This window comes from Salmo trutta, chromosome 29 (assembly GCF_901001165.1).
Source record: "Salmo trutta chromosome 29, fSalTru1.1, whole genome shotgun sequence".
NCBI lineage: Eukaryota > Metazoa > Chordata > Actinopteri > Salmoniformes > Salmonidae > Salmo > Salmo trutta.
In genome coordinates this window covers 15580809-15604851 of record NC_042985.1, presented here as the reverse complement: position 1 = coordinate 15604851, position 24043 = coordinate 15580809, and the positions used below count along the sequence as shown (strand labels likewise).

The 24043-nt window shown below is 43.0% G+C and overlaps 1 protein-coding gene and 1 long non-coding RNA gene across 4 annotated transcripts in view; one reads left to right on the top strand and one right to left on the bottom strand.

Annotated features, from left to right (window-relative positions):
• Nucleotides 1–24043, top strand: part of LOC115167002 (talin-2) — a 132352-nt gene that overhangs the window by 23291 nt on the left and 85018 nt on the right. The gene's annotated exons all lie outside the window — the stretch shown is intronic.
• On the bottom strand, nt 1355–9298 carry LOC115167005 (uncharacterized). Its single transcript, XR_003870422.1, has 2 exons — nt 9041–9298; nt 1355–1419 (listed from the first exon to the last, which is right to left on the bottom strand). It is a non-coding gene; the product is annotated as an uncharacterized LOC115167005 (long non-coding RNA).

The following is a 24043-nucleotide window of genomic DNA, read 5'->3' as shown; positions in this document are numbered from 1 at the left end:
TGGTCTTTCCTAATTTGGGATTGGGGATGCTGAGATTGATGAAAAGATACAATGTGCTCGACTCCACCTTTTTATATGAATTGAAATCGGTTGCTGGATCCTGGTGTATATGATCCAAAGAGATGGGACAGCACTCAGGTAAATACACTTAAATATACATGTTTTTATTGCCGCATGAATCTGTTGGGTAGGAACCCTTCCTCAGCGTGCAAGGCAATGGCAATCAATGTCACAACAACAAGACTTCACAGGTGGGCATAATTATAAATTAACAGTCAGTATTGACTGGGTTCTCTTGATTGGGCCAATACTGACTGTGATGTATTAATTATGCCCACCTGTGAAGTCTTGTTGTTGTGACATTGATTGCCATTGCCTTGCACGCTGAGGAAGGGTTCCTACCCAACATATTCATGTGGCAATAAAAACATGTACATTTAAGTCTATTTACCGGCGTGCTGTCTCTGTTACTTGGATACTGTGATTGATATGACTTTTTTGTGTGTGTCTCTGTGTGTGTCTCTGTGTGTGTCTCTGTGTGCGTCTCTGTGTGCGTCTCTGTGTGCGTCTCTGTGTGCGTATCTGGATGATGAGACATTTCCCCATCCCACTGTGACCTCCTAGACTCAGGGTTGTACGGTGTCTGGAAGTCTAACCTGAAGTCAGAGAGATTGAGACCTAGATGTGCTGCTGTGTGTGTCTCAATGGATTTGATAGGTGGCTCTTTCTAGAGTTTTGTACTAAACTCGTAGTTCTCTTATCAAATGAAACCTCAGCATTATAAGTTGCATACTGTAAATGAAACGTTTAGCAGGAACATGATGTAAGTGCTTTGCGTCCTCTGTGATCTCTTACACATGTTGTACACCAACCTTGTCATGTTCTCATTTCCAAAAAACATTCCCTGGGATACTTGGGCACTAATTGGTGACTGTGTGGCATTTTACAACCGCTCTACTTAGTTACAAGACTAACCGTCACAGACAGAATAGCGTTGCTAATGTCAAGTCGGCTGTTCAAGCTGTCCGTCTTTGAGAAACTGGTTTGTGATCATGTTGCATGCCTAGATCTGTGTATATATGTTTGTGTGTGTACCACAGAAATTGTGCACATGGACGAGGCAGGGTATTTAGCGTGATTGAATGGAAAGGACTGTTCCCTGCCCAGGACAATAGAACCCGCCAGCCTTCTGAGAGAGCAGAACTAGCCTCGACACAGCAGATACGATTTCGCACCGGCGCTCTGAGCCACTAGGCTTATATTGTTACCTCAACAATGGCTAGCCACAGTCCTCAGAGTTCATCGGCTTGCCGTCCTTGTCATGTTGTTCTCCTCTTTCAGCATCCCTCCTTTCTCTCTCTCCAGCAAGCCCAGCGCCTGAGGCCTTTTAATTGGGTTCCAGCAGGTCAGCTTACCTGTCTGGAATGATCATTATCGCAGGGGAAATTCACCAGATTAGCAAAGCCACAGCCTTTTTAAGATGTTAAGTGTTTTTGTGTTTCAGTAAATCGGCTGAGTGCTGGGTAGTCACCCTCTCATTCTCCTCAGCACCTACCCTTGATATATTCAGTCTGTGTATTACCTCCGATGGCCTTGTTTACCTTTTGGCTTTGACTTTTTGTTCAAGGGATGACCCCGTTTAGTCGGTTGTTTGGTTGATAGGATGCTGGTCTATCAAGATTTTTTATTTTATTTATTTTTTCAGTCGAGCAGTTTAAAATATATAAAAAAATTTATGGCACATGAGCCACCTGTCTGATTCACGCCCCTCTGTGGACTAATCCATTGCGGAGGCACACCACCAGTAAAAAAATGTTTTAAGAACAAATTCTTATTTACAATGACTCGAGTCATTTGTCTTAATTATTTAATCACAGTGTGCTTAAAGCAGGGATCATCAACTAGATTCAGCCGCGGGCCAATTTTCAATTTTTTTTCTAAAGCGGATGGTCGGGGGGCGGAACATAATTACAAATAATTTGTAGATTGCAAATTGACAGGAAGAAGCCCAAACAGAGATAATATTTTACTAAAACATAATAATTTCAAACTTTGCTTACATTTGTATATGATCACATATCTCTCTATTATGCGTGTAAATACTTGAACAGATTTCCCAAATGAAAATCACTTGGCGCTGATTTCATTTTGTATTCATTTTTTGAAAACTTTGGGGGCCTAATAAAAGCACTCGCGGGGAAATTCGGCCTGTGGGCCGCCAGTTGGGGAACCCTGGCGTCAGACAAGCTCATTAGCCTACATAGAGTTGATTTTATTAATGCACATAGGGTGTGTCTATATAGGGAAAAAATACACGTTTAAAAATGTTGACCAATCGAGCAGACGACTCTCGGTCAACTAAGTTATTTTTTGTTGTTGTCAGTAGTATTAGTAGGCTATGCAACAGACTGTTAACACCAGCAGTCCTGCACTCAGCTTTTACACCAATAGAGAGGATTAGAGAGCACACTTATCTCTCCACAGCTGAGTTATAAAAGAGATTAGATTTATCATTGGTGAGGAGCAGTTGTTGTTTACTTCGTGGCTTTGGGTCCAGACCCATCAATGCAGAATTGAACAGTCTCAGCAAGAGTTCTTGTTTGCCAAAAGACCCAATGGGATGTCATCCTACTATACTCTTCATACTGCGTTTAGACAGACAGCCCAATTCAGTTTTTTTCTCCTCTCTCCACTAATTAGTCTTTTGACCAATCAGATCACCTCTGAAAAAGTTCTGATGTGAAATGGTGGTATCATGGTGGTATCATGGTGGTCTCCATGATAAAGTATTCATGCTGTTTTCTGACTAGTCTGTTTTCACTCAGAGGAAAACAGAAGATTGTGCTCATTCTAGACAAAGCCTAGAGAGCAAATGAGCAATACAGCCTCTGTTAGTAATAGTACCACCTGCTATATGTTGAGCACAGTGCTGAAAGTTCATTGTCTTTACTGAAGACTTTGTTACTTGATATTGTTTCCCATAGCAGCTATGATGAGTATGAATCAGCCAGAGTATGAATGATGCATGTCTATCATACTCTGGTCAGCCATCCAGCAATATGAAAGTGGAATTCCAGAGGTTTGACTGCTGCTGAACTCAAGCTGCTATGTCATTAATGCCTGGCAGCTGATACCTCCACCACAGGGGAGCCCCAGCATCTGAGTTTCAGCAGCTCTGAACACTACTGTCCTTCTGGGGGCCCCAGCATCTGAGTTACAGCAGCTCTGAACACTACTGTAATCCTTCTGGGGGCCCCAGCATCTGAGTTACAGCAGCTCTGAACACTACTGTAATCCTTCTGGGGGCCCCAGCATCTGAGTTACAGCAGCTCTGAACACTACTGTAATCCTTCTGGGGGCCCCAGCATCTGAGTTACAGCAGCTCTGAACACTACTGTAATCCTTCTGGGGGCCCCAGCATCTGAGTTACAGCAGCTCTGAACACTACTGTCCTTCTGGGGGCCCCAGCATCTGACGGATATAGGGAGAGCGAGAGATAGAGGTATAGGGAATGATAGGCGGAAGATAAGTGCTATTAAAAAAAGGAAAATAATAATAATTCTCAAGCCTCCTGAGTGGCGCAGTGTTCTTAGGCACTGCACTGCAGTGCTAACTGTGCAACTAGAGATCCTGGTTCGAGTCCAGGCTGTGAATGGGAGACACATTTGGCCCAGCGTCGTCCGGTTTAGGGGAGGGTTTGGCCGGCAGGGATGTTCTTGTCCCATCGCGCTCTAGCGACTCCTGTGGCTGGCCGGGCGACAGGTGCACGGTGTTTCCTCCGACACATTGGTGTGGCTGGCTTCCGGGTTAAGAGGGCATTGTGTCAAGAAGCAGTGCGGCTCGGCTGGGTTGTGTTTTGGAGGACGCACGGCTCTCGACCTTCGCCTCTCCGGAGTCCGTACGGGAGTTGCAGCGATGGGACAAGACTGTAACTACCAATTCGATACCACGAAATTGGGGAGAAAAAGGGGTAAAAAATTAAATGTAAATAATTTAGACGCACAAAAATTTTGGGGCAACGGGGATCTTGATCCAGGAGGAGACTGAATGTCTCTGTCAAGTTCAAGATTCTTGGTTACATCTTAGCTAGGAAGTTAGCAAACCAAATGCATAGCTGGAGCCCTGAGTTGGATATCATTTATTTGACACATCTTAGATTTATTTAGTTATACTTATGAGCAGTGGCGTAGCATGCAACCTCACACCAAGTCTTGAAGTAGCTCAACTGATATGGAATTAGTTGATCCCAAGTGTGCAGAATGAAAGGCAGTGTCTCCTATTTGCTCTCCCTAAATCATTGTGATGTATTTGTTCTGGACGACTGCTATCTGCAGTTCTGTGTTGTATCTGCTCTCTGATGCTGTTGTGGTCCTAGTGCTGATGGTTGTGTTGATGACAGGCCTGAGATGCTGCTCAATAAACTCTGTCAGGTGTATCAAACTGTCAGTTTTCCTTTATGGCATGTCAGAGTCTAAAGCGCACAGGGAGCTTTTATTTGCATGACTAATCAAAATGTGTGTTCTCATGACCCTCTCTTGTCCCTCTGCAGCAGACATATGGTGAGCAATATGTTTGGAACATCGAATCGCAATGAAATTACTGTATCGAATCGCAATACATATAGAATTGTTTAAATCTCAATACATATCGGCACCAAAGTATCATGGTATTGTATCGTGAGGTCTCTGGCAATTCCCAGCTCTACATAAGTCCCCTCTAGTTCAACGGATGTTTGTTTCCATTCACGGCATTGACAGCAGATCTGAGGAAGCATGGCTGAGAGGGAGTGAGGAAGCATGGCTGAGAGGGAGTGAGGAAGCATGGCTGAGAGGGAGTGAGGAAGCATGGCTGAGAGGGAGTGAGGAAGCATGGCTGAGAGGGAGTGAGGAAGCATGGCTGAGAGGGGCTGAGAGACTCATTTAATTATGGTCTGTGGCCCTCCTCACTGGGAGGGCAGGACTAATCATTTAGGATCTCTCGCTTGGATGTCGGTGGAGTTATGGGATGGCTGCTTTCAGTGCCTTATATAGCAGAGAGAGTGTGTGTGTGTGCGGACACTGTTTGATTTCCAACAATTGGCCATAGATAAATTGTTGCTGCCACACCCCAAAAAGACATGTATTAATTATTTTTGTTAAAGTAATTTTCGGGATGGAAAAACGCTTTCAGTATGAGCTTCAATGAATAAAACCACACACAAATTTTGTAGAAAAGACAATTGACTTATATATTTTTTAAATAATATAATCTTTGATAATAAAAGCTAAGACGATGAAACCATTAAATTAGGAATTTAGGAGTACTTTTGGCATGGCTGGATTACTGACCGGGCACGCAGGACACATGCCCAAGGCCCCCAATGGGGTCCTCATTGATCTTATGTTTGAGCAGAACACGGAATAAGCCATGGCAAAATGCGTAGAATTGCAGGAAATTAGCTGTCACACTGCAATGTTTTCTGTCTACTCCATGGAAAAATGTGTAGAATTACAGAAAATGTTGCTTTACAATTGCCAAAGTCTCTCAGGTCCATGGAAAATGTGTAGAATTGCAGGAAAGTAACCCCTTTTTGGTCCAGAAAATAAATGTTTATTGCTAATAGCACCTGCCTGATGATAATACGGTCTAGTACCATGTATAGGCTACAGTAAAAGAGTGTGTTATTGGGCTCGTTTCTGGGGGGATTATAGATGGTGTCATCTGATTATCATTCAGCTCGGTGAACATCCTTTCTAACAAGTCACCAGAAATGACCTTTTCAGTCCTTCAAAAAATATTGGCGGCATGCCCCTACCTTCCGCGACCTTTGCCACCGCGCATAAAAAATATGCAGGGGGAAACACTGCATAGCCATGATTAAATATTGTCTCTACACAGGGCCCTGCTGACGCCCTAAGAGGAGCAATAGCAACAGCTGCTCCACAGATGTCCTGGAACACTCTAAAAACCACTGTGTGGCTCAAATGGCTCCCTATTCCCTACATAGTGCACTACTGTTGCCCAGGGCCCATAGGGCTCTGGTCAAAGGTAGTGCCCTATATAGGGAATAGGGAGCCATGTAGATTATGAAAGAAGAGCTGACCAACCACAAGAAAAAGAGAGCAATAGCATGGGCCTTGACTCATGCTGGAGGCATTTGCATGCCCCTCCGTCACCTTGGGGGATAATGTCTGTTTTACTGAGAGGGTCAATGCCGTGTCTGTCATCCACAGTCACTCTGATCTGTGAGAGTAAAAAGGGTATAGGAAATCCTGAGGGTTCAGGAATGCACCAATAAAATGACTTCATTGTGTTTTGGGGTACACTGTTCTTTCACTAGATTCAGCGCTATCCTGAGAGAAGCTTCTGTGATATAGTGGATTAAATCATGTTCATGAAATAGAAATGGCTACCTAGGTGAAATCTACTACACTAAACAAAAATATAAACACAACATGTAAAGTGTTGGTCCCATGTTTCATGAGCTGAAATAAAAGATCCCCGAAATGTTCCATATGTACAAAAAGCTTATTTCTCTCATTTTGTGCAGAAATGTGTTTACATCCCTGTTAGTGAGCATTTCTCCTTTGCCAAGATAATCCATCCACCTGACAGTTGTGGCATATCAAGAAAATGATTAAACAGCATGATCATTACACAGGTGCACCATGTGCTGGGGACCATAAAAAGCCACTCAAAAATGTGCAGTTTTGTCACACAACACAATGCCACAGATGTCTCAAGTTTTGAGGGAGTGTGCAGTTGGCATGCTGTCTTGCGGAATGTCCACCAGAGCTGTTGCCAGAGAATTGAATGTTCATTTCTCTACCATAAGCCACCTCCGTTGTTTTAGAGCATTTGGCAGTACGTCCAACTGGCCTCACAACCGCAGATTTTGTAAGCTGGTTTTAGTTTCAGATTGATGGTTATCTAGGCTTACTGTAGATGAGCAATCCTTTCTCGAAAGGAAAGGAATCTTGTGCTGGAATACTCAGAATGTATTCTCAGTGTGTTGGTCTCTGTGGGTCCTGTTCATTGATCTCTCCTACTGCTGAATTCTCTGAGGTACTGAGCTATGAAGAGCTTGTTTCTCCTGCTGCTGAGAGGTGTATGGGTAGCTGGTGTAGGGTTGGGCGATATATTGAATTAATTTGAATTAATGTTTTTGCGCGATATTCCTATGTCAAGAATCTCGTTTATTTTCTTCTGTGTTTATGTCCGCTTGTTCTGTCTTCTTTTTGGTATTGTGTTCTTCACTCCTTCTGTGCTGTACGCCTTCCCATTTACACCAGAGATGCTCATGTCTCCGCAATGGGATTTGTTGTCCCAAAAGTGGGATGGCAGGCGACACTTAGGTCCAAAATAATCCCAAAGAAATGCAATGGGTGTATTTTGGACACATTTTTGGCAAGAGTGAAACCTCTCGCTTCGCCTCTACCTCTGTTTACAAACACACACACACACACACACACACACACCCCAAGCCCCTCCCCCTGCCACTACCAACAACAAAGATGAGAGATTACTTCTTCGTCTCTGACAAGCGGTTTCAACTCGCTATTTGCATTTGAGGTTTGGTCCAACAGAATTAGTCATATGGACACTGAAACACATTGAGACATTATTTCACTGTAATAGAGGAAATTAACCTTTCTAACGATATCCCTTTTGTGTGTCTCAGCTCCTCAAATTGCACTCAGAACAGACACTACTAAAATGGGAGTATCAATGAACATTGATTCTGGAAAATGAATGTTCAGTTTGTCGTATGAGGAACTGCAGTACCGCTTGCAGCATTGTAGCCAAGGACTCTTATACTAGCTGTCTACTGGGTTTATATAAATGTGCAATAAGCACAAAACACAATTATAGAAGGAATTGCCAATTTTCTCACTCAGAGGAATAAGGTAGGCCACTTGATTTCAACATCTGAAGTAAGTAGACAGGCTAGCATGCTGTTGAAACAGTTGGAGACGGACAGAAGGGTGTGGTCATAACAATTCAAATGTTCTACCTGGTTAGCTAGCAAAGATATCCAAATTGGCTGAACTTGAAATATAAAGATTAGCTGGCTACTCACTAGCACGTTCATTTTCTATAATGCCTGCTATAAGAAGCAGGTAAACTATTTTGATGAAATAAGTCAATAATTAGTTGGTCTTATGGTTGTGGAAAGCAACCAGCAGTGGCTGTAGCTGGTTGACATCCTGCTCCTGTGTTCTGTGCCTATTGAAGTGCAGAACTTGCAGTTTCCTCAACTGCCATTCCTCACAAGGATGCATTTGTACCTTGTCAGCTCGGGGATTTGAACTCACAACCTTTCGGTTACTGGCCCAACGCTCTAACCACTAGGCTACCCTGCCACCCGTGTTATATGGTTAATATATTCTCGTCTCTTCACTCCACATGAGTTTGGCAAAGCAAGACGATGGTTGATATTACGCAGGTAGGTAAGTAGTGAGAGGTGGTAGGCCCAGACAATGAGTCTTTTGGCCACATGTGAATCTCTCCCCTGCATTTACCAAGACCCACATTCCATTGGCCCCACTTAGCTAATTACATAGCTGGGCCTGCTGTGATGCATGGGGGAAGGTGGCCGAAGACTGCAAGAATGCATCTCAAATAGCACTCTGTTCCCATATCGTGCACTGCTTTTGACCAGGGCTCATTGGGCTCTGGTCAAAAGCAGTGCACCATATAGGGAATAGGCTGCCATTTGGGACGCATCCCAGACAATTAGTGGGCTGCAGTGAGCACTGAGTAGCAACACTCTAGGGCAGGGAAATACCAGAGACCTCAAAATACTTAGGTGCCGATATGAATTGCGATTCTCACGATTCTGTATGTATTGCGATTCGATACCTTGATTTTATTGCGATTCGATGTTCCAAACATATTGCTTACCAAATTTATTCACAAAGGAGTGTGAATACTTTCTGAAGGCACTGTAAGTCTATATAACAGTCGTTGTTAGAATCTTAAAGGATGTTATATTTTAAAACCAAATCTCTTTTTGATGTAAATGACACCTTTTGTGATTTCATGTTTTTGAGAAACTTACCGCAAATCACTTCCTCATCCTCGTTGTGTAGTATGGGGGCCTTGAAAAAACGAAGGTTCCCAAAACAGCCCAATACGTCCATTTAGAAAGGGCAAAGCTCGCAGTATAGTGATGCAATTCTTTAGATGTTGTACACATTAAATTGTGTCAATCCAAACTTTATCCGCAAAGTTACTTTCCCTTTTGCGTGACTTGAGCCATTTCCCCTATCCAGCTGTTCCATTCTCTGTGTAGCCTGCTGCTGCTACAGGTAACTGCCAAAATAAAGGAAATGCCAACATAGTGTCTTTATAGGGCGTTGGCCCACCACGAGCCGCCAGACAAGCTTCAATATGCTTTGGCATAGATAATACAGTTGTTTGGAACTTCCTGTGTGGAAGCACCCCCATGCTTTCAATATACTTTGTATCCCTTATTTACTGAAGTTTTTCCTTTATTTTGGCAGTTACATGTAGAATGGACCGAGGTATCGCTTGATTTGTTTTGCGGATAAAGTTTGGAATAACATTTTCCCCATTCCTCCTCCCAACACTAGGGCCTGCTCCCCTCCTTCTCCCAACAGTTGAGAGTGTCGTGCCCAGTTGATCACCACGATAATTGCTTCAAATGAACCTAAACTATACCAACAAGAATTTCACATGTATAACAACAGATAAAATAAATAAATGAAGTATGATGGGGAGAAGGGGTGAGTTGATGAGCGAAGGGATGTGAACAACGCAATTTTTTAAATGTTGTTATAAAAAGGAGCTGGTTCCTCGAGGCCCAGCAGTTCTGGTGTTAATCAGACTGTTGTTGAAATGAATGGGAGTGGTCAGGGAATAGTGTTAAATTGGGATACCATCGAGTGCAGCTTTATTAAAAAGCCATTTTCACCGCTGGCCGGTATGTTTCCCCTGGCACCACATTGTCTGCAAGGCCTTCAGTCTGTCCACCTTGCTGTTTGAAAAACTGTGGAAATAGTTGGTACATGTAGCTCAACAATGGAGTCACATCTTGTGCGTTGTTACTCTACAGATTGCAGTGGTGATATGGCCCTGTGTGCCCCACCTCTACACCCCTCCAGGGAATGAGGTGGTGTGTTTCCACCAAACATTACCTTACACTTTCTGAAAGCAGGATTTGGTTCAATGTAGTAAAATCAGCTAGTACCGTAAGCTGTACCAAGGTAGAGACATTTCTGTAGACTTCATCAGGGTGGAGTTTTGAACGCTGTATCAAGCACAATTTAGTTTTCATGTCCAAAGCTCTGGGGCTTTAGAATACAGAATGACAGGAATGCAGGTATCTTTCATGTAGTACAGATGCAGGAAATTAATTTGACAATTTTCTCACGGTTTGAAAATAATCCTGCAGCAACAGGAAATGTGGATTATAATTAATGGCAATTTTTGTGGGGGTTGATACATTTTTTGTTACAGCAAATCACGTCTGACATTTTAAAGTGGAAATTACAAACTTTAGAAACCTTTTTTAAACCTTAAATACGCTACAAGTTTGAATTTCCCGCAACAGGAAATTCAAATGAAATTAACATCCCACATCTGTACATAAGGTTCTTCTCTCTCTGTAAGTCTTATTCCACGTTCACAACATTTATTTAGCTGGAGGCTGACATCTGAGCTGATCAGTTCATTATTACCTCATTCTCTCCTTTTCCAGGTATTCATAGCCTTTAGTAAGTGAGAATAACATGCTGGCTGTGATGGCTCCTGCTGATTTTCAGAAATGGAACCCTATTCCCTAGAGTGTATAGTGCACTACTTTATTAGCCAGAAGAAGTAGTGCACTATAAAGTAAAATGGGGTGCCATTTCATAAGCAGCCATGGTTAGTTGTACAGTATGTGGAGGGGTCTGATTAGGCCTAGGTTGCTGGAGTACACTACATCCCATCTGACAAGCAGGACCATTTCATGTCCTCCTCACTATATTGACGTTGGTGCTCTTTCCCACCGTTTCTGTCCTCACCTACTGTGACTGGGCTTCTTGTCGCCTGACTATCTTTTACTGCGTCTCAGAGGAGTTTCAGAAATGACTGTGATGTGCAGTAGATCCGTTACCAGAAGACACCTAAAACCGACCCACCGGCCGCGCCTCTGGAAGTTATGTTTGAATTGAGCACGTTTGACTTAAACAATTGGGTTGTTGGTGCTACAATTTAAGGTTGTTGGTGCTAGTGTTAAAATCCACACATCAGCAGTGTTGCAGGTTGTGGTGGCTAACCCCCAAAGGGTTAAAGGCTGAGGTGTACAATAGAAGGAATGATGAGTAAGTAGGTGATCAAACTCACAACATATCAGTTACTGTCCAGTGCCCCTTGTTATCTTTCAGCTGAATGCAGCAGTTTGATTTGACCTCCTCATACTCTTCCTCCTGAATTTGTTTCTTTGGTCCTCGTGCTATCCTTGAAAACTGACATTTCAGTATGATCTTGTGTTATATGAAATCACTGTCATGCTCTTATGTGTTTCTGCTTTTCAACTTATGCTGTCTTGTGGTGACTGAGGCTTGATTCCTATTAAGTAATGCTCATTCATTTAACCAGTCATAATGTTCTGATGGTTAGCTGATGGATAATTATCTGACATGTTGAGCAGTGTGTTCATTCTCAAGCACTGCCTATTAAAGAATGGCATATGGCCTACTGCAAATATCAGGGCCAATAAATATCTAGTTGTGAGCATTCTGTTTCATAGTAGCATCTCTATGGGATAATACTGCTCTAGTTTAGTGAAGCTGCTGACTCAGTGCATTTGGAAAATAGTCAGACCCCTTGACTTTTTCCACATTTTGTTACGTTACAGCCTTATTCTAAAATTGATCAGATAAAATCCTCATCAATTTACACACAATACCCTATAACAACAAAGCAAAAACAGCTTTTTTGAAACGTATGCCAATATATTAAATAAAAAAACATACCTTAGTTACTAAAGTATTCAGACCCTTTGCTATGAGACTCAAAATTGAGCTCCGATGCATCATGTTTCCATTGATCATCTTTGAGATGTTTCTGCAACTTGATTGGAGTCCACCTGTGGTAAATTCAATTGATTGGACATGATTTGGAAAGGCACACACCTGTCTATATAAGGTCCAACAGTTGACAGTGCATGTCAGAGAAAAAACCAAGCCAAGAGGTCGAAGGAATTGTCCGTAGAGCTCCGAGACAGGATTTTGTCAAGGCACAGATCTGGGGAAGGGTACCAAAAAATGTCTGCAGCATTGAAGGTCCTCAAGAACATAGTGGCCTCCATCATTTTTAAATGGAAGAAGTTTGGAATCACCAAGACTCCTAGAGCTGGCCACCCGGCCAAACTGAGCAATCGGCGGAGAAGTGCCTTGGTCAGGGAGGTGACCAAGATCCAGATGGTCACTGACGGAGCTCCAGAGTTCCTCTATGGAGATGGGAGAACCTTACAAAAGGACAACCATCTCTGCAGCACTCCACCAATCAGGCCTTTATGGTCGAGTGGCCAGACGGAAGCCACTCCTCAGTAAAAGGCACATGACAGCCCGCTAGGATTTTGCCAAAAGGCACCTAAGGGACTCTCAGACCATGAGAAAGAAGATTCTCTGGTGTGATGAAACCAAGATTGAACTCTTTGGCCTGAATGCCAAGCGTCACGTCTGGAGGAAACCTGGCACCACCCCTAGGGTGAAGCATGGTGGTGGCAGCATCATGCTGTGGGGATTTTTTTCAGCGGCAGGGACTGGGAGACTAGTCAGGATCGAGGTGAAAGATGAATGCAGCAAAGTGCAGAGATCCTTGATGAAAACCTGCTCCAGAGCGATCAGGACCTGAGACTGGGACGAAGGTTCACCTTCCAACAGGACAATGACCCTAAGCATAGAGTCAAGACAACGCAGGAGTGGTATTGGGACAAGTCTCAATATCCTTGAGTGGCCCAGCCAGAATGCGAACTTGAACCTGATTGAACATCTCTGGAGAGACCTGACAATAGCTGTGCAGCGACGCTCGCAATCCAACCTGACAAAGCTTGAGAGGTTATGCAGAGAAGAATGGGAGATACTCCCCAAATACAGTTGTGCCGAACTTGTAGCGTCATACCCAAGAAGACTCAAGGTTGTAATAAAGTACTGAGTAAAGGGTTTGAATACTTATGTAAATGTGATATTTAAGTTAAAATTTTTTTGCAAAGATGTCTAAACATGTTTTTTCTTTCTCATTAAGGGGGTATTGTGTGTACAGTCGTGGCCAAAAGTTTTGAAAATGACACAAATATTAATTTCAACAAAGTTTGCTGCTTCAGTGTCTAGATATTTTTGTCAGATGTTACTATGGAATACTGAAGTATAATTACAAGCATTTCATAAGTGTCAAAGGCTTTTATTGACAATTACATGAAGTTGATGCAAAGAGTCAATATTTGCAGTGTTGACCCTTCTTTTCAAGACCTCTGCAATCCGCCCTGGCATGCTGTCAATTAACTTCTGGGCCACATCCTGACTGATGGCAGCCCATTCTTGCATAATCAATGCTTGGATTTTGTCAGAATTTGTGGGTTTTTGTTTGTCCCACCCGCCTCTTGAGGATTGACCACAAGTTCTCAATGGGATTAAGGTCTGGGGAGTTTCCTGGTCATGGACCCAAAATATCGATGTTTTGTTCCCCGAGCCACTTAGTTATCACTTTTGCCTTATGGGAAGGTGCTTCATCATGCTGGAAAAGGCATTGTTCGTCACCAAACTGTTTCTGGATGGTTGGGAGAAGTTGCTCTCGGAGGATGTGTTGGTACCATTCTTTATTCATGGCTGTGTTCTTAGGCAAAATTGTGAGTGAGCCCGCTCCCTTGTCTGAGAAGCAACCCCACACATGAATGGTCTCGGGATGCTTTACTGTTGGCATGACATAGGACTGATGGTAGCACTCACCTTGTCTTCTCCGGATAAGCTTTTTTCCTGATGCCCCAAACAATCGGAAAGGGGATTCATCAGAGAAAATGACTTTACCCCAGTCCTCAGCAGTCCAATCCCTATACCTTTTGCAGAATATCAGTCTGTCCCTGATGTTTTTCCTGGAGAGAAGTGGCTTCTTTGCTGCCCTTCTTGACACCAGGCCATCCTCCAAAAGTCTTCCCCTCACTGTGCGTGCAGATGCACTCACATCTGCCTGCTGCTATTCCTGAGCAAGCTCTACTGGTGGTGCCCCGATCCCGCAGCTGAATCAACTTCAGGAGACGGTCCTGGCGCTTGCTGGACTTTCTTGGGCGCCCTGAAGCCTTCTTCACAACAATTGAACCGCTCTCCTTGAAGTTCTTGATGATCTGATAAATGGTTGATTTAGGTGCAATCTTATATCCTTGCCTGTGAAGCCCTTTTTGTGCAAAGCAATGATGCCGGCACGTGTTTCCTTGCAGGTAACCATGGTTGACAGAGGACGAACAATGATTCCAAGCACCACCCTCCTTTTGAAGCTTCCAGTCTGTTATTTGAACTCAATCAGCATGACAGAGGGATCTCCAGCCTTGTCCTCGTCAACACTCACACCTGTGTTAACGAGAGAATCACTGACATGTCAGCTGGTCCTTTTGTGGCAGGGCTGAAATACAGTGGAAATGTTTTTAGGGGATTCAGTTCATTTTCATGGCAAAGAGGGACTTTGCAATTAATTGCAATTCATCTGATCACTCCTCATAACATTCTGGAGTATATGCAAATTGCCATTATACAAACTGAGGCAGCAGACTTTGAAAATGTATATTTGTGTCATTCTCAAACCTTTTGGCCACAACTGTAGATTGAGGGGGAAAACAATTTCATCCATTTTTTTTTTTTTGTAACAAAACAAAATGTGGGAGAGTCAAGGGGTCTGAATACTTTCCAAATGCACCGTATGTGGGATACATTAATCTGTTCTCTGTTCACATTAGCTCTTGAATTCTCTTGTTTTTTCAGTTGTGAATATCTGTAGATATCCTAGGCTGCTTGACCCGCAGCGATAAGACTCAATGTGCTCGAGATTATGGAGATTGTTTTGAAATCCACTGCTCCTACTGTTAACCAAAGCTTCAGAAACATGGTTCATACCTTTATATGGCTTCGGCCAACACCTTTCATTAAATGGCGTCTCCATCTCCACACATTTGCAAAGAATCTACTTAGAAGGATAGTTGTCTTAAGTTTCCAGACTTGTAAAGCCACAAAGTGGCATATATTATTGTTCATATCATAGTGGTGTTCGTGAGTGTTGTTTAAACACCACATGACAGCCGTACCTTTTAATCCCGTCACCGTTGGTGGCCCCAGGAGTGTCACGTTTGCATAGTCAGAGGGTAGTTGGACAAAGAATGGCCCAAACATTGCCTGGTTGCTGAGGAGACCTGTGGAAGTGGAGCGTAAAAGAGTGAGTGGAAAGAGTTAACAGAGCATAGCAGGAAGACAGTCCAGATCTCTCTATCTCTCTTTACTGCTCTCTCCTTCGCTCTCCCTCCCTTTCTCTCTCTCTGTATGTTCCTCTCTCTCTGTCTCTGTCTCTCTGTCTCTCTGTTTCTCTCTCTCTCTCTGTTTCTCTCTTTCTCTGCACACACACCCACCCACCCTCACCCATGTTCTCCACTAATGCTCGGTGATATTCGCTGTGTAGCTGCAGAGTTCCTCTCTGTGATGTGCGGGACATCCTGTCCGTCCTGCTAGCTGACTGTGGTAATAGTTTGGTCCTGCTAGCTGACTGTGGTAATAGTTTGGTCCTGCTAGCTGACTGTGGTAATAGTTTGGTCCTGCTAGCTGACTGTGGTAATAGTTTGGTCCTGCTAGCTGACTGTGGTAATAGTTTGGTTCTGCTAGCTGACTGTGGTAATAGTTTGGTCCTGCTAGCTGACTGTGGTAGTAGTTTGGACCTGCTAGCTGACTGTGGTAATAGTTTGGACCTGCTAGCTGACTGTGGTAATAGTTTGGACCTGCTAGCTGACTGTGGTAATAGTTTGGACCTGCTAGCTGACTGTGGTAATAGTTTGGACCTGCTAGCTGACTGTGGTAATAGTTTGGTCCTGCTAGCTGACTGTGGTAATAGTTTGGTCCTGCTAGCTGACTGTGGTAATAGTTTGGTCCTGCTAGCTGACTGTGGTAATAGTTTGGTCCTGCTAGCTGACTGTGGGAATAGTTTGGACCTGCTAGCTGACTGTGGGAATAGTTTGGTCCTGCTAGCTGTGGTAATAGTCAGCAGCCAGCCTCCACTCCAGATGCCTGCACACACACTAGGAGGAGAGGAGAGCTGTGTAGCTGAGGCTGTGGACCACAGCCCTGCTTGTGTGTACTTGTGTTTCTCCATGGCTGTGGGTGCTGTACTTCAATGCTGACTCTGCAACTGGTTTCACAGAGCAATTAACTCTCTGGATGTATGGTGCTCACAGTGCTCGGCTTCTCGATGCGACTTGATTCTGAAATGAGTTGGAGGAGCTGTGGGTATCTGAGGTTTTCTGAGATGAACGAAGTCCTAGGGTTCTATGACAGATTTAATTTGGAACCTTATTCAAGGCTTTGCTTCGCTGGCGAGCTAAATTGTATTTTTACGGAGATATAAGGTTAGTTTAGGAGTAGCACGAGGATTAAGTGGTTCTAGACATGTATAGCCAAATGATCTATATTACACCTCAGTTTTCCCCACAATGTGTCGTTAATACCATCTCCACAGCAGTAGTTGCTGTGTTGTGTGGGTCATTAGCGTTGTGGCTGGTGGTCTGAGTGAGAAAGGAAAAGAGAGGGGAAACTAGGGAAGTATAAATATGTTGGCTGTCATCAGAACGCTGCTGAGTGTCCTATCCTCTGGGTACCAATAAAGGAAATGTTCACTTGGTGCTCACTAATGGATCTCAATGACCTCATCTCTATGTACTAAAGTCCTGCTGATGTTTTGTCATAGCTCTCTGTGATGTCCACTCCTGTCATGGTCAATCAGTGCAGCACCAAGGCCACCAGGTCTCAGGGCTAATGGATCTCAATGACCTTCTCATCTCTATGTACTAAAGTCCTGCTGATGTTTTGTCATAGCTCTCTGTGGTGTCCACTCCTGTCATGGTCAATCAGTGCAGCACCAAGGCCACGAGCTCTCAGGGCTAATGGATCTCTGATTGAACTATCACCATAGTAGAATCAGCTCTTTTGTGGTTAAGAAACCATTCTAGAAAACTGTAGTGAAGGTTGTTTCTTCATTTATGCATTAATTTACACACACACACACATTCAGTTGCCTTCATTTCCTCAGTTTATAGATCTGGAAGATTAGTTTATCATCTTGAGAAGGAATGCTCAGTAAAAAAAGAGAGATGAGCCAATTGTGTGGTGAGATTGGACTCAGATGAGTGGCCATCTTTCCTGTTTGGTTTTGCCTGAGTTCGTAGATAAATAATCAAAGTTGTGCCTTGGATATCTGCCAATTCTGGCTGTGTGAGATGTTTATTGGTGCTCAGCGACAGCATAATCACTATGGCAAATATCTGACTGGGGTGATTTGTGAAGGTTGTTTTCAGTCTCGATGAAGACTGTGCTGTTGCTTGGGGTGTGCCTGCCCTAGCTTTCACATTTGAAGCTATTGTACTATCAGCTAGGTGTCTATTTAATACATTTTTTATCATTTGTCATTTAGCAGACACTCTTATCCAGCAGGGACTTACAGTAATGAGTGCATACCTTTTTCATACTTTTTTCTGTACTGGTCCCCCGTGGGAATCGAACCAACAACCCTGGCTTTGCAAGCACCATGCTCTACCAACTGAGCCACACGAGACTGTTACACTACTAAGAATTCCGTTGTACCTCTTTTGTGCATTTGGTCCCCTTGCGATGAATAAAAAGCCTAGTTTGTACGATGCTTTGGGATCATTTCATTACTTCTCAATTAGGCAGAAGTCATTTACTTTCATGGTGATATTCAATGTTGGAAGCATATGTTCTGGCTTATTTCCACAGCCAGGAGAAATTTATATCCTAATAGCTTTTTACAGCTGGTTTGTGTTACACTGTTTGTTGCACTCAATTTGTAAAAACAGATCCATATATTATAATTACTTACATATGTATAATTGCCTACATATGGGACATTAGTTGAACAAGGGAAATTAGTTGTAATTTTCATATTTAGAGCTCTAACCTCTCCTGAGGGAAGGCAGTGGTTTCCTACTCAATCAAATGGTGGTTTCCATAAGTTTTCCAGGATGCTAGGTCAAAAGCTCAGATCATTAGCAGCTCAGGTCTGAAAGCTAATTTCCTGCAATTCTATCCATTTTGCTATGGGGTTTGGTTCTGTGTATTTATATGCTGTATTCTTGACATAGCTCATTCTAATAGTTCTACTACTGTACATTGTATTTTAGTTACACTGTTGATACACACCACATACTTTTATACTGTATTCTTGACATAGCTCACTCTATATCTACTACTGTACATATCATTCTTATTATATCTTGTGTAGATTTATCCAGAGTATATTGCATTTGGATTTTACAGTGCTATTTGGGTTGTTAATTGAATTTCTTTCATACATTTCTTTAATTTCACTTTTTGGATTATGTTTGTTTTGTTGCTAGGTATTACTGCACTGTTGAGAGCTAGAAACACAAGCATTTCGTGGCACCTGCGATAACATCGGCAAATCTGTGTACCCGACCAATAAACATTGATTTGATTTTAGAAAAAATACAGGTTAAGACCATGTAATAATTCCATGTGGAGCATCGGCAAATCAACACATTAATTGGGCCAGCGCTGGTGCTGATTTTTACAGGATTAACATTGAAAACACGACTAGCGGTCGCAAAATCGTGTAATAGTGGTTGTAGATTATATTACAGGAAAACAGTTGTGTTTGAGTAGTTGGCTGATATTTTTTTTATGGCAAACTTTCTTTACTGCTACCATTCACTACGTAATTTTTCTTCCGCCGCTGGTCCAATGAATTTATTTACACTATATATACAAAAGTGTATGGACACCCCTTCAAAAAAGTGGATTCGGCTAGTTCAGCCACACAGGTTGCTGACAGGTGTATTGGCAGTAGAATGGCCTTACTGAAGAGCTCAGTGACTTAAACATGGCACCGTCATAGGATTCTACATTTCCAGCAAGTCAGTTCATCCAATTTCTGCCCTGCTAGAGCTGCCCCAGGCCACTGTTAGTGCTGTTATTGTGAAGTGGAAACGTCTAGGAGCAACATCGGCTCAGCCACAAAGTGGTAGTCTACACAAGCTCACAGAACGGGACCCCCGAGTGCTGAAGCGTGTAGGATGTGAAAATAATCTGTCCTCTGTTGCAACATTCAGTACCCCGTTTCAAACTGCCTCTGGAAGCAACGTCAGCACAAGAACTGTTCGTCGGGAGCTTCATGAAATGGGTTTCCATGGCTGAGCAGCCGCACACAAGCATAAGATCACCATGCGCAATGCCAAGCGTCGGCTGGGGTAGCGTAAAGCTTGCTGCCATTGAACTCTGGAGCAGTGGCAGTCCGACGGACAAATCTGGGTTTGGCGGATGCCAGGACAATGCTTCCTGCCCCAAATGCATAGTGTCAACTGTAACGTTTGGTGGAGGAGGAATAATGGTCTGGGACTGTTTTTCATGGTTCAGGCCCCTTAGTTCCAGTGAAGGGAAATCTTCATGCTACAGCGTACAATGACATTCTAGACGATTCTGTGCTTCCAACTTTGGCAACCATTTGGGGAAGTCCCTTTAATGTTTAAGCATGACAATGCCCAGTGCACAAAGCAAGGTCCATACAGAAATGGTTTGTCGATCGGTGTGGAAGAACTGTTCTGGCCTGCACAGAGCTCTGACTTCAACCCCATCGAACACCTTAGGGATGAATTGGAACGCTTACTGCGAGCCAGGCCTAATCACCAAACATCAGTGCCCGACCTCAATGCACTTGTGGCTGGGAGCAAGTCCCCGCAGCAATGTTCCAACATCTAGTGGAAAACCTTCCCAGAATCAGCAAAGGGGGGATCAACTCCATATTAATGCCCATGATTTTGGAATGAGATATTCAACGTGCAGGTGTCCACATACTTTTGGTCATGTAGTGTATTTTTCGTTCTCTTAACCTTTTATCGTCAACCTTGCCAGGGTAGAGATCGTCTCTTGCCAAGAAGATCAATTGAGTTTTGCAGTATAGAGCCCTTTAAGCACTTTTTAAGAGCCCTTAATGGTATTTGCAGTGAGAACCATGCCAGACTGAAATAGATCAGGAAGGTTAAGGAGGGTCATTTCAAGGCTGACCTGACAGAAGAGTGAGAGGTTAAGCTACTGACAAGACTATCCTCTCTGGAAGTAAGACAGGATCTTAACTCTTTTTTTGAATGCAGATGTTTAATTTTAGTGAGAATTTATGACACTACCAGCAACATGAAACAACATAAAAACCTACTAAATGTAATGACAATGAATATATCCAACAGTGTTGGGCTGGAGCAGACTGTTAGTTGGTGGTTGCTTATTTTTCACTTGGTTGATGTCATTTAACTACCTACAAAAATGCTTTGTTTATCCGTCTTCAAAGCTCTCTTCTACTATGAACAGTGTTGCCATAGCTTTATTCAATGGCTGAGAAACCAACACGTTTCTGGTCAGACATCACATTCAATTCCCATGGACTCTGTTGATGTGAAAATATTTAGTGAACAACATGGCGTCATTGAATTGCCTGTCTAAGCCTCCCTCAATTCATAAAATACCAGTTGTTGGAAAATGGTAAGAGACAAGGTCACATGTTGTGGGACTGAAGCTAACGGCTATGAGCCGTTGTGTGTTGAGGTTTACATGATGTGGTTAGGCTATTAAGTGTTTCCTAAAAGAGATCAATTACATGCTCGGTAAATAAGTGATGTCGTGCTGTTGACAGGTTTCACATTTTTCAGAGGGGTGCAAGGAACTGAAGTGTTTGCCAGAATGTTCCATCTTTCATTATTCTTCTCTAGTATTAATCCAATGAATCAACTGTTCAAATCAGGAAGCAAAAGTCAAAAGCTCTATAACTTTTCCAAGGGAATGTAGTTATGTGTTCATGTGGCTTTAACTAACAGAAGGTTGTCTGAGTATTGCTCTGAAGTGAAACCATGAGCTTTATGCCTGATGAGGACTCTGGGGTAGGGGGGGGGGGGGGGGGTTGTGTAGCTGCAGGCCTCTGCCTCACACAGTCATGATCACACTGTCACGCTCTCACTCTCACACTCACACACAGCTGTCTTCTTGCTAGTGGTTTTCAATTCACTGGTATGGCTGTTGTCTGGGTTAGAGGCCACTAGGCCAATGCCCTTGCTGCACCTGGCTGGCACTGGAACAGTCGTTTGTCACCTTCCAGGCACTCCCATGCCATCAGGGCCATTGTGCTTTCCACAGGGCATCACAGTCAACTTGTATAGCCTGGGCAGAAACCCAGTGGCCTGTACCTGCACCTGTCAGGACTGGGAAGCAAGCCAAGCAGAGAGACGTCTTCTGGAGCTGAAGCCTTTCGGAACTGGAGTTTGAAACTGGAATGTGTCCTGTGTGTTCTCATTCCAGCTAGCAGCTGCAGTGATGAGGCTTGAGAGGAATCATGAGTAGGAGGATTATGTGTAACTACAGTTGAAGTCGGAAGTTTACATACACCTTAGCCAAATACATTTAAACCTAGTTTTTTACAATTCCTGACATTTAATCCTATAAAAAATTCCCTGTCTTAGGTCAGTTAGGATCACCACTTTATTTTAAGAATGTGAAATGTCAGAATAATTGTAGAGAGAATGCTTTACTTCAGTTTTTATTTCTTTCATCACATTCCCAGTGGGTCAGACGTTTACATACACTCAATTAGTATTTGGTAGCATTGCCTTTAAATTGTTTAACTTGGGTCAAACATTTCGGGTAGCCTTCCACAAGCTTCCGACAATAAGTTGGGTGAATTTTGGCCCATTCCTCCTGACAGAGCTGATGTAACTGAGTCAGGTTTGTAGGCCTCCTTGCTCGCACACGCTTATTCAGTTCTGGCCACAAATTCTCTATAGGATTGAGGTCAGGGCTTTGTGATGGCCACTCCAATACCTTGACTTTGTTGTCCTTAAGCCATTTTGCCACAACTTTGGAAGTATGCTTGGGGTCAATGTCCATTTGGAAGACCCATTTGAGACCAAGCATTAACTTCCTGACTGATGTCTTGAGATGTTGCTTCAGTATATCCACATAATTGTCCTCCCTCATGATGCCATCTATTTTGTGAAGTGCAGCAGTCCCTCCTGCAGAAAAGCACCCTCACAACATGATCCCCACACCCCCGTGCTTCACGGTTGGGATGGTGTTCTTCGGCTTGCAAGCCTCCCCCGTTTTCCTCCAAACTAAACAATGGTCATTATGGCCAAACAGTTCTATTTTTGTTTCATCAGACCAGAGGACATTTCTCCAAAAAGTACACTCTTTCTCCCCATGTGCAGTTGCAAACCGTAGTCTGGCTTTTTTATGGTGGTTTTGGAGAAGTGGCTTCTTCTTTGCTGAGCGGTCTTTCAGGTTATGTCGATACAGGACTCGTTTTACTGTGGATAGATACTTTTGTTCCGTTTTCCTCCAGCATCTTCACAAGGTCCTTTGCTGTTGTTCTAGGATTGATTTGCATTTTTCGCACAAAATTACTTTCATCTCTAGGAGACAGAACGAATCTCCTTCCTGAGCGGTATGACGGCTGCGTGGTCCCATGGTGTTTATACTTGTGTACTATTGTTTGTACAGATGAACGTGGTACCTTCAGGCATTTGGAAATTGCTCCCAAGGATGAACCAGACTTGTGGAGGTCAACATTTTTTTTCTGAGGTTACTTGTGTCATGCACAAAGTAGATGTCCTAACCATCTTGCAAAAACTATAGTTTGTGAACAAGACATTTGTGGAGTGGTTGAAAAACGAGTTTTAATGACTCCAACCTAAGTGTATGTAAACTTCCGACTTCAACTGTATCTAGTACATGACAGAGTGTTGATTTCCCTCTCTTTAGGATAAAATCCATGCTGCTGTGTCACTGATGGGACTGTCCCACATGGTGAAAGGACTTGAGGGACAGAATGTAGCCTGTAGAATATTGTGTTGTAAGTCATAGGAAATGATCAAGTGAGCTGAAACTGAAAATAAATAAAATATGTAGGTTGTGTAATGCAGTGAAAGTAATGTATTGAATAGTGTATACACAGTACTCTATATGGATAATATGTACAGTATCTTTTAAAGTATTCACACCCCCCTTTTCCACATTTTGTTGTTACAGCCTGAATGTAAAGTGGATTAAATAGAGATTTTTTTTTTTTGTCACTGGCCTACACACAATACCCCATAATGTCAAAGTGGAATCACGTTTTTAGAAATTTGACTTGTTGACATGCTCCTCCCTTCCCTACTGTATTGAAATGAATTAAAATGAAATGCTGAAATGTCTTGAGTCAATAAGTATTCAACCCCTTTGTTTTGGCAAGCCTAAATAAGTTCTGGAGTAGAAATTTGCTTAATAAGTTGCATGGACTCACTCTGTGCACAATAATGGTGTTTAACATGATTTCTTAATGACTACCTCATTGCTGTACCCCACACATAAAATGATCCGTAAGGTTCCTCAGTCGCAGTGAATTTCAAACACAGATTCAACCACAAAGACCAGGGAGGTTTTCAAATGCCTTCACCTTTCAGCACTACAATAACCTTTAACACAAGGCCAAATCTACACTGGAGTTGCTTACCAAGAAGACGGTGAATGTTCCTGAGTGGCTGAGTTACAGTTTATGAAAATCTATGGCAAGACCTGAAAAAGGATTGTCTAGCAATGATCAACAACTAGAGCTTGAAGAATTTTGAAAAGAATAATGGGAAAATGTTGCACAATCCATGTGTGGAAAGCTCTTAGACTTGCCCAGAACACTCACAGCTGTAATCGCTGCTTAACTTCTATGGGCTACGTGGGACTGCGGGACACAGCCAGTGAAATATCAGGGTGGCAAATTCAAAAACAACAATGTCATAATTCAACTTTCTCAAACA